Raw genomic sequence first — 10,872 nt, 5'->3', positions numbered from 1 at the left:
CCTGGACATCAAGGATGCTTACCTACATGTCCCCATTTACCATCCTCACCAGGAGTACCTCAGATTTGTGGTACAGGATTGCCATTACCAATTCCAAACACTGCCGTTTGGACTGTCCACGGCACCGAGGGTCTTTACCAAGGTAATGGCAGAAATGATGATACTCCTTCGAAAAAAGGGAGTTTTAATTATCCCGTACTTGGACGATCTCCTTATAAAGGCGAGGTCCAAGGAGCAGTTGTTGGTCGGAATAGCACTATCTCGGGAAGTGCTACAACAGCACGGATGGATTCTATACATTCCAAAGTCACAGCTGGTTCCTACCACACGCCTACTGTTCCTGGGGATGGTTCTGGACACAGAACAGAAAAAAGTGTTTCTCCCGCAGGAGAAAGCCAAGGAGCTGTCATCTCTAGTCAGAGACCTCCTGAAACCAAAACAGGTATCAGTGCATCACTGCACACGAGTCCTGGGAAAAATGGTAGCTTCTTACGAAGCAAAATTCCATTCGGCAGGTTCCATGCAAGAACCTTTCAGTGGGACCTCTTGGACAAGTGGCAGGGATCGCATCTTCAGATGCATCGGCTGATAACCCTGTCTCCAAGGACCAGGGTATCTCTACTGTTGTGGCTGCAGAGTGCTCATCTTCAAGAGGGCCGCAGATTCGGCATACAGGACTGGGTCCTGGTAACCACGGATGCCAGCCTTCGAGGCTGGGGGGCAGTCACACAGGGAAGAAATTTCCAAAGACTTTGGTCAAGTCAGGAGTCGTCCCTACACATAAATATTCTGGAACTGAGGGCCATTTACAATGCCCTAAGTCTGGCAAGGCCTCTGCTTCAAAACCAGCCGGTACTGATCCAATCAGACAACATCATGGCAGTCGCCCATGTAAACCGACAGGGCGGCACAAGAAGCAAGATGGCGATGGCAGAAGCCACAAGGATTCTCCGATGGGCGGAAAATCACGTCTTAGCACTGTCAGCAGTGTTCATTCCGGGAGTGGACAACTGGGAAGCAGACTTCCTCAGCAGACACGACCTACACCCGGGAGAGTGGGGACTTCATCCAGAAGTCTTCCAACTGTTGGTAAACCGTTGGGAAAGGCCACAGGTGGACATGATGGCGTCCCGCCTAAACAAAAAACTAGATATTGCGCCAGGTCAAGGGACCCTCAGGCAATAGCTGTGGACGCTCTAGTGACACTGTGGGTGTACCAGTCGGTTTATGTATTCCCTCATCTGCCTCTCATACCAAAGGTACTGAGAATAATAAGAAAACGAGGAGTAAGAACGATACTCGTGGTTCCGGATGGGCCAAGAAGAGCTTAGTACCCAGAACTTCAAGAAATGATATCAGAGGACCCATGGCCTCTACCGCTCAGACAGGATCTGCTACAGCAGGGGCCCTGTCTGTTCCAAGACTTACCGTGGCTGCGTTTGACGGCATGGCGGTTGAATTCCGGATCCTAAAGGAAAAGGGCATTCCGGAAGAAGTCATTCCTACGCTGATAAAAGCCAGGAAAGAAGTAACCGCAAACCATTATCACCGTATTTGGCGAAAATATGTTGCGTGGTGTGAGGCCAGGAAGGCCCCAACAGAGGAATTTCAGCTGGGTCGTTTTCTGCACTTCCTACAGTCAGGGGTGACTATGGGCCTAAAATTGGGTTCCATTAAGGTCCAGATTTCGGCTCTATCGATTTTCTTCCAGAAAGAACTGGCTTCACTGCCTGGAGTTCAGACATTTGTAAAGGGAGTGCTACATATTCAGCCCCCTTTTGTGCCTCCTGTGGCACCTTGGGATCTCAACGTGATGTTGAGTTTCTTAAAATCACATTGGTTTGAGCCACTTAAAACTGTGGATTTGAAATATCTCACGTGGAAAGTGGTCATATTATTGGCCTTGGCTCGGCCAGGCGTGTGTCAGAATTGGCGGCTTTGTCATGTAAAAGCCCTTATCTGATTTTCCATATGGATAGGGCAGAATTGAGGACTCGTCCCCAGTTTCTCCCTAAGGTGGTATCAGCTTTTCACTTGAACCAACCTATTGTAGTGCCTGTGGCTACTAGGGACTTGGAAGATTCCAAGTTACTGGACGTAGTCAGGGCCTTAAAAATTTATATTTCCAGGACGGCTGGAGTCAGGAAAACTGACTCGCTTTTTATCCTGTAGGCACCCAACAAAATAGGTGCTCCTGCTTCTAAGCAGACTATTGCTCGCTGAATTTGTAGCACAATTCAGCTGGAGCATTCTGCGGCTGGATTGCCGCATCCTAAATCAGTAAAAGCCCATTCCACGAGGAAAGTGGGCTCATCTTGGGCGGCTGCCCGAGGGGTCTCGGCTTTACAATTTTGCCGAGCTGCAACTTGGTCAGGGTCAAACACGTTTGCTAAATTCTACAAAATTGATACCCTGGCTGAGGAGGACCTTGAGTTCTCTCATTCGGTGCTGCAGAGTCATCCGCACTCTCCCGCCCGTTTGGGAGCTTTGGTATAATCCCCATGGTCCTTACGGAGTTCCCAGCATCCACTAGGACGTCAGAGAAAATAAGATTTTACTCACCGGTAAATCTATTTCTCGTAGTCCGTAGTGGATGCTGGGCGCCCATCCCAAGTGCGGATTGTCTGCAATACTTGTATGTAGTTATTGCCTAACTAAGGGTTATTGTTGAGCCATCTGTTGAGAGGCTCAGTTATATTTCATACTGTTAACTGGGTGTAGTATCACGAGTTATACGGTGTGATTGGTGTGGCTGGTATGAGTCTTACCCGGGATTCAAAATCTTTCCTTATTGTGTCAGCTCTTCCGGGCACAGTATCCTAACTGAGGTCTGGAGGAGGGTCATAGTGGGAGGAGCCAGTGCACACCAGATAGTACCTAATCTTTCTTTTAGAGTGCCCAGTCTCCTGAGGAGCCCGTCTATTCCCCATGGTCCTTACGGAGTTCCCAGCATCCACTACGGACTACGAGAAATATTTACCGGTGAGTAAAATCTTATTTTTTCACTTGCACTTAAAATTATTTGAAGCAGTGCATTCCTACCTATACTTTGGCCAATGTCTCAAGCTCCCAAAAGTGCCACATGTAATAACAGTAGTCCTATTGTCTTCTAAGTCTCATGATTCGTTTAAGCCATAAATCATGTTAAATTGAGCATTATTTTAGGGTGAATAACGGAAAACAATTAAAAACGTTGACTAGGAGGTTAGACTTTTACACAGTGCACCTCCCTAAATTTGACCTACTAACTGCAAGCCTAGATGCGCTTTTAGTTTGCCAAAGTTATTTGTGGTTCACATCCAGTGCGCGTCGTAAAAGGTCCTATATGTTTTGCTGGAAGTGGTACAGTAACATGTAGAACAATGTCTCTACCTTCCTTCAAAGGCTTGCCAATTCAGTATGTGTAACCCATAGGACATTTTAATTTCACTATGGGGTTAAAGTATCACATGCATTATGCTATGATTTATTATATATGTATTTAATGAAGACACTCTGCTCTGTTTTATGGTTTTGTTTTTCGTTTGTTTTATTTTGTTATTTCAGGTTGTTATATGTTTTCCTCTTATGTTTGTATGAGTAAAATGCTGGACACTCACTGCCTTTACCACTTGTGGTATTACAAACATAACAGGGATGTGAGCCTTTTCAGTACTGCTATGCTTGTGTGAATCAACTGTAGTCATGGAATTCTGAAGACAAATACCACAACGCTTTCAGATGAGCAATACATTTAGAAAAATAGTTTTATGGCCCAAATATATATGTAATATTCATTCCATATAACTATAAGACACATCTTGCACAGGTGCTAAAAACCCTAATGCATTCAATGTGTTCTGCAATATGGTAGCAACACTGTGCTGCCCACTTCAATAACACCATGCTGTCTTAGCCTATTATTTATGTACAGTGACTGTCTGTTTAATGACTAGCGAATCTGTCTTGCTTTAGATTATGTTTGTTTATGAATTATATTGGAAGATATAGTCTTTACAATTGGCAAGTATACTAATACTATTAGTCTGCAGATTTGTTTCTTTTCTTCAACATCTTCATATTTGTGTTGTGCTCCAATACCTCTCTAGTGATTTGATAACATAAGTGAAACCTAAGCGCACTTTCACACATGCATAAAAACGTATTGGATGGGAAATCATTTGCAAATGTTATGATGGCTGAGCATTCCCATATTTTATGTGCATTTTAAATACAGTATCAGATTTGCTGGTTTAAGATGTGTGTGCTCTTGAAAAAAAATTTTTTTTTTTCCATTAAATATTCTGGATTTAATAAATGTGCATATATCTATAAATGTGTATCAGCCCATTCACGTATAGTTAATGTGTATTTATAAAACACAAATTTATGCAAGTGTGAATGAGTCTAATGGTTTTATTTTTCCTTACTTGATCATGTGGAGATAAAATTCCATGGGATTAAGCCATACATACAGCATGTTGTTATTCAATATCTACAAAGCCTTTATTTGTGATCAGTTGTTTGTTGAATCTGTAGTACATAAAATCCACTTAATTGTTTTGATTAATGGTTTAAAGGTTTGTTTACTTGACCAATACACACATTAAGTTGGTCACAAGAAAGGAACATGAAATGTAATTGCACAGCAGCTGCTTAGTGGTAATGCGGTCAACATCCCGCTGGACGGGATCCCGGCGGTCGAAATACCGACGCCGGAATCCCGACCGACACAATCCCAACATATTCTCCCTCTGTGGGTGTCCACGACACCCATAGAGGGAGAATATAATAGTGTGGCGAGCGAAGCGAGCCCGCAAGGGGCTGCGTTCCGCTCGCCACCCTTGTCGGGATTCTGTGGTCGTGATTCTGGCGTCGGTATTTCGACCGCTGGGATCCCGTCCAGCGGGATTACGTACTGATCCCGCTTAGTGGATACATGTCTGCCTTCTACAGTGTTTAAATTGTTTCATCTTTTGTTTTTTCTTTTTCTTTTTTAGATGTATTCAACCTGCATCTTATGAAACTACTTTTTTAAACCAGCTTCCTGAGTTAATCTAGATTTTTTTTTTTTTTTTTTTTTTTTTTTTTATTGCTCATTTGTTTTATGCGTTTATTAATTGGCTGTTAATTTTTTTTCTCTATTGGTAAATGTTACATGTATATTTAGCCATAATATATTTTGGTTAGTAATAAATACAGTAATTATATTGTATGGATAAATCAGTGAATTAAAACCATGCATATGTATTATCTTAATTGTATGATACTGACTAAAACACAACTTTTATGTAATTTTATTGCTGTAATGTTTTTTTCTTTAGTCAGCTGTAAAATGGGGGAAAAAGATAAACCAATAGAAGGGAATAGTAGTTGCTAATTAGCATTCAATGCATGCTGTGGGTAGAAGTGGTCTGTTCCTTTCTTGTGGCTAACGTGTGTGTGTTTTCCTGGTTTAAGTATAAAAAAAACTACATCATTATGAGGAGCCCAGTGGTTTTCTTATACAGCTTGTTGTTAAAGGGGTTTCCTTCAATTTGCCACCTCCTATGTCTTCTCTGCTGAATACTACATGTTTGCATGTGTATTAGGCAGACCTTCCAATAATAAACGTAGATTGCTGGGAGGTAAATGTTTTCTACAAGAGTCATGGAATCAATAGAAGTATAAAATCCTTGATTGGGATTAAACTAAAAATAATACAATGTGACATATCTGGTAAAGGGTCTTTTTTGCAGGCCTATTAGTTCTCATCTTGCCAATATTCATATCTGTAACATCTCATTTGTGATTATTTTATAAATGAAAGGGTTCTTCTCCCTTGTACGACTGTTATTGATCGAGAGGACAATTTTTCCATGGAACAACTGCTCCACAGCTTGCACGTCTGATAATATTGGAGTGACATCTCATCTAGGATGATCACAATATTTAACCTTTGTAATAAGATACTTGAATGGTTTGCGTGATGAAGGCTAATCCATTTTATTCTTTGTGTTTGTTATGAACAAAATATGGTGGCCTCTAGCATGAGCATCACTAAATCCTGCTGTGGGAGGAGCCACTGTAAATAATGCCAGCCTTACTCCTGAGGCATTTTGGTATTTTCTTATATGTAAGACATTAGAACAATTAATAAATGAGAAATTGTTTTAGGACCAAAATGTACTTGTCTGATTTATTTCAATTACTCTATCTGATTCTAGTTTAAGGGCATACACATTGTCGAACTGGGGTATGAAGCGCCCACCGGGGGAATACAGTAATAGGTGCCCATGCTTAGAGGGTTGGCAAACCATTTGTGAGTGCATAGTCTGGGCCTCTAGTTAAATATATACAGTAAATACTGCTAGGGCATGCATGATTATGTATCAGATTAATATCCGCAATGCATTGTAGAAAATACACCATAGTCCTGTGCAGTATAATGTGACATGTGTAATGTACAATTCAAGAGCACAGTCTGGACCCTGATCCCATGAGGAGGGAGTGGGTTTCCCCTGTACCTCTGTGGGCTAGTCCGACCCTGGGCATACATGATGTACATGACAGTACATTGATCAGCACAAATTACGTAAACAATTATTTGCTTCATTACACTCTGGATAGTCTAAAATCCAACACATGTATTTAACTGTGTTTTATTGGAAGTGTTCAATGTTCTTTCTTTGTGCATTTTTTATTATGGATAATTACAATAGTGGTTTATAATTACCTTGTGCTTAAGTGGTAATCAAGACCTTTTGCTTCAGTGCTCTGTCCCCCTCTCACATTATAATACTGTATATGGAGCTGAGCTGTTATGTGATTATTATTTTTTTTTTCAAGTATGAATGCATATAGTTGTGCCCATGTAATATAACAGGCAGTCCACATAATGCTATAACATCCAACGTAGTACCAGTTTGACAGTGTACAGTATAATTAAATGGCATGGTAACATAACACACCAGCTAGAGGTATCTTGTTATAGTCAAATACCAGCCAGTAGAGTTGTATAATTCTATCCATATGATCATATAGAAATCAGCGTGGCATTACATGAGCGTATACAGATGTGTCCTTACACACCTATCCCTTTTGTGCTATATAATACTTGGAGAAAACAGAAAAAATATTTGTTATGGTAAGAACTTATTGTTGATAATGGTATTTCTCCTAAGTTCACAGGATAACATTGGGATATGATGATTTGCACCAATCGGTCAAAGCTTTCGGCCTCCCAGCATGCATATATCCTCGCCTCCTGGCTCAGGCAAATCAGTTGTTTTTCAAAAGCTCAAGGTAGGAGCATCTTAGAGAGCCCTAATCAAGCGAGAACACCACACATGCACAGCCTTCCGTACAAGATGGAAGAGATTAGTGAGTGAAAGGATCCTCAAATCAGGTGCGTCAGGGTGGGATCCCTGTGGATCCTGTTGACTTATGATAAGAACTTACCGTTTATAACAGTATTTCTCCTAATGAATATTTCTCCAGCAGGGTCCACAGGTTATCTACAGGATAACATTGGGATGTCCCAAAGCAATTTAGTGCTGGGGACGCTCCTGATTGGACAGGAGAATCCTTTGCCTGAATTCAGCGTCCTGAGAGGCAAAGGTATCAACGACATAATGTCTAATGAATGTGTTCATGGAAACAATGGGAGGGAATTCAAATATTTGAAAAGTCGGTTGGGTGTCTGTTTTTTCCTGTCTATTAGATAGGAAAAAAACAGACGCCCAAGTGACTCTTCAAACAATTGAATATCCCCTCTATGTGGCTACCTAACATATCTATTCTGCTGAAGCACCACGTTGTGCTGCCCATAATGGAGAATGAGCAGAGACATTAGCCGGAACAGCGAGATCAGCTTGAGAGTATGCTTCTGAAATTTTCATCCGAAGCCACCTCGCCAGTGTCTACTTATCAGCAGGCCATCCTCTCTTGTGAAATCTGTACAGAATGAAGAGAGTGTCTGTCTTTTTGATGGCACTGGTTCGATCCACGTAGATCCTTATTCACGGACTACGTCCAACGATGCATCTCCCGCAGAAAGGTCCGGCCCCTGGAAGACCGAGACTACAATTTCTTCGTTAAGGTGGAATTTAGACACCACCTTAGGAAGATACCCAGATTTTGTTCCAAGAATCATTCTATCTGGGTAAAAAAAATCAGAAATGGAGGGTAACATAATAATGCCCCTAAATCTGAAACGCTTCTAACTGAAGCAATAGCCAGTAGAAAGAGAACTTTAGCTGTCAACCATTTAAGATCTACTCTTTTTAGTGGTTCAAATGGGGCAACTTGAAATGCCTTTAGGACTAACCTTAAGTCCCAAGGCACTGTAGGAGGAACAGAAGGAGGTTGAATGCGCAGCATTCCGTGGAAAAAAAATGCGCACATCCTGCAGGTTAGCAATTTTCTTTTGAAACCATACAGTCCATGCTGACACTTGTACTCTCAAGGAAGCCACCCATAAACCTTTATGTATTCCTGCTTGAAGGAATGCTAAGACTCTGGAAACTCTGAAAAATTAAGGGTCAAATTTTTGATCACTGCACCATTTAATATAGGTTTGCCATATTTGGTTATAAATGCAAGCTGAGGAAAGTTTCCTTGCTCTGAGCATATTTCGAATTAGCTTTTTTGTGAGAATCCTCTTGCCTTCAAGATGGAAGTCTCAAGAACCATGCCGGCAAAGACAGTCGATCCAGGTGTTTGTGATAACCAGGACCCTGAGACAGTAGATCTGGACGTTGAGGGAGTAGGAATGGAGCATCCATCGACATCCCTTGCAGATCTGTGTACCAATGGCTTCTGGATCAAGCCGGAGCTATTAGTTTCACTTTTACCTTGTCTTACCTTTTGCATCACCCTGGATCACAAGGCGATTGGTGGAAACATATGAGCCAGACGAAAGTTGACAAGTCATCCACAAAGTTCGCTCTGGGATCCTTCGTTCTTGACCCGTATGCGGAAACTTTGTTGTTCTGATGGCACACTATGATCTCTATATCCAGTAACCCCCATTATCTACCAGAGTTTGTAAGACCTTGGGGTGTAAAGCTCATTCGTTTGCATGAATGGCATGTCGACTTAGAAAATCCGCTTCCCAGTTTTGGACTCCCGGAATGAATACTGCGGACAATGAAGTTCTTCCCACCTTAAAATGTGACTTACCTTCTTCATTGTGTTTTTGGCTGCGAGTTCCTCCCTGATGGTTGAGGTACGCTACTGCCATTGCCATGTCCGAGCGGATTCGAACTTGCTTATCAGAAGGATATTCTTTGCCTGAATAAATGCCATATACTGTATGTGGCCCGAGGTTCCAATATATTTATCGGCAGGCAACTTTCTTCCTTGGTCCACTGCCCCTGGAAACAACTCTTTCCTGACACTTCTCCCCAGCTCTGCAGGCTGGCGTCCATAGTCAGAGTTTCCCAATCTGATATCCAAAGGAGCCTCCCTTTGTACAGATAGAATGTCTGTAGCCACCCAGGCTATTGACCTCCTAACATCCAGAGGAAAGACTGCGCTATTATTGTCTGATGAAAAACCTTTCCACTTGGAAAGGATCAGACGTTGCAGATGTATCGAGTGGAACTGAGTATAATCCATCATGTTGAATGTCTACACCATCAAACCCATCACACGCATTACTGCGTAAATGGATACTGTTTGACTGTATAGCAACTCCTGAATCCTTAAGTGAATTTTGGATATTTTGTTCAGAGGTAAAATTACTCTCTGAATACCCAATTCCAACACCGCCTCCAAGTGAGACATCCATTGTGACGTAACCAGACATGACTTTACCCAATTTATGAGCCAACCATATCTCTCTAACAAGCTGTTGTCTGTTGCAGATGACACTGAACAATTCCTGAGACTGTGCCAGGATTAATAAGTCATCGAGGTATGGATTTTTAAAATCCTTATCCCCTGCAAATGGAGATAAGATGCCATCACCACTATAATTTTGGTGAATACTCTGGTAGCTGTGGTCAGTCCAAATGGTAGTGCCTGAAACTGAAAATGATGCTGGACGATAGCAAATCTGACATAGCTTTGATGGAACAGTGCTATAGAAACTTGTAGATAAGCATCATGGATATCCAGGGGTACCATAAAATCCTCCTGCTCCATGGCCAAATTAATGGAATATAAAGTTCCCATATGAAACCCGAAGCACCCAAATGCTTTGAGATTGAGTATGGGCACAGAACGACCCATTTAGCTTCCGGACTAAAAACAGGTTGGAATTAAAACCTTGTCCTCGTTGTGCAGGAGGAACTGGAATTATCACTCCTGACCGAAGCAACTCCTGAACTGCCTCTTGCAAAGCCCTGTTCGTTTCCACTGAAGACTGGCTGGTACAAACTTTTAATGAGGGTTTGTTTGTTTTTTTTAAACACCTACAGCACCTGGTATTCCCAGCTGGTTTACCATCCAAATACTAACCAGGACCAGCACTGCTTAGCTTACAAGATCAGATAAGATTGGGCATATCCAGTGTGGTGTGGCTGTAGATCATAACTGTGAGATACCGCTTCCTGCACCCAGGCATCTGTAGTAGACTGCTGCCAGATCTGTGCAAACTGAAGAAGTCTGCCTCCCACCCTGGGTTCCCCCAGGTGGAGGCCCGCACCATCAGGCTGACGGCTTATCTTCCGATTTGAAAACCGGTCCTCTGGTAGCCCAATACCTTTTAGTCTTACCAGACTTGTTGGATTGGGACTGTTTGCCATTACCCTTTCCTTTTGCTTTTCCTTAATTCCGAAAGGACCGAAAAACTGTAAACTAGGCTTGAATTTATGTGTGAAAGGAAACTTCACTTTCGACTCCAAAATACTGTTTTAATTCTTTACCAAAAAGAATATCTCCAGTAAACAAAGATAAGACTCCTGAACC

General features: G+C 42.1%; 1 pseudogene; it reads right to left on the bottom strand.

Moving 5' to 3' along the window:
• Positions 1-10,373: 10,373 nt before the first annotated feature.
• Positions 10,374-10,492, bottom strand: LOC135051543 (5S ribosomal RNA; annotated as a pseudogene).
• Positions 10,493-10,872: the final 380 nt, after the last annotated feature.

The sequence above is a fragment of the Pseudophryne corroboree genome, chromosome 2 (assembly GCF_028390025.1).
Source record: "Pseudophryne corroboree isolate aPseCor3 chromosome 2, aPseCor3.hap2, whole genome shotgun sequence".
Taxonomy (NCBI): domain Eukaryota; kingdom Metazoa; phylum Chordata; class Amphibia; order Anura; family Myobatrachidae; genus Pseudophryne; species Pseudophryne corroboree.
The sequence above is the reverse complement of the archived record's forward strand: the minus strand, read 5'-3'. Positions and strand labels throughout refer to the sequence as shown.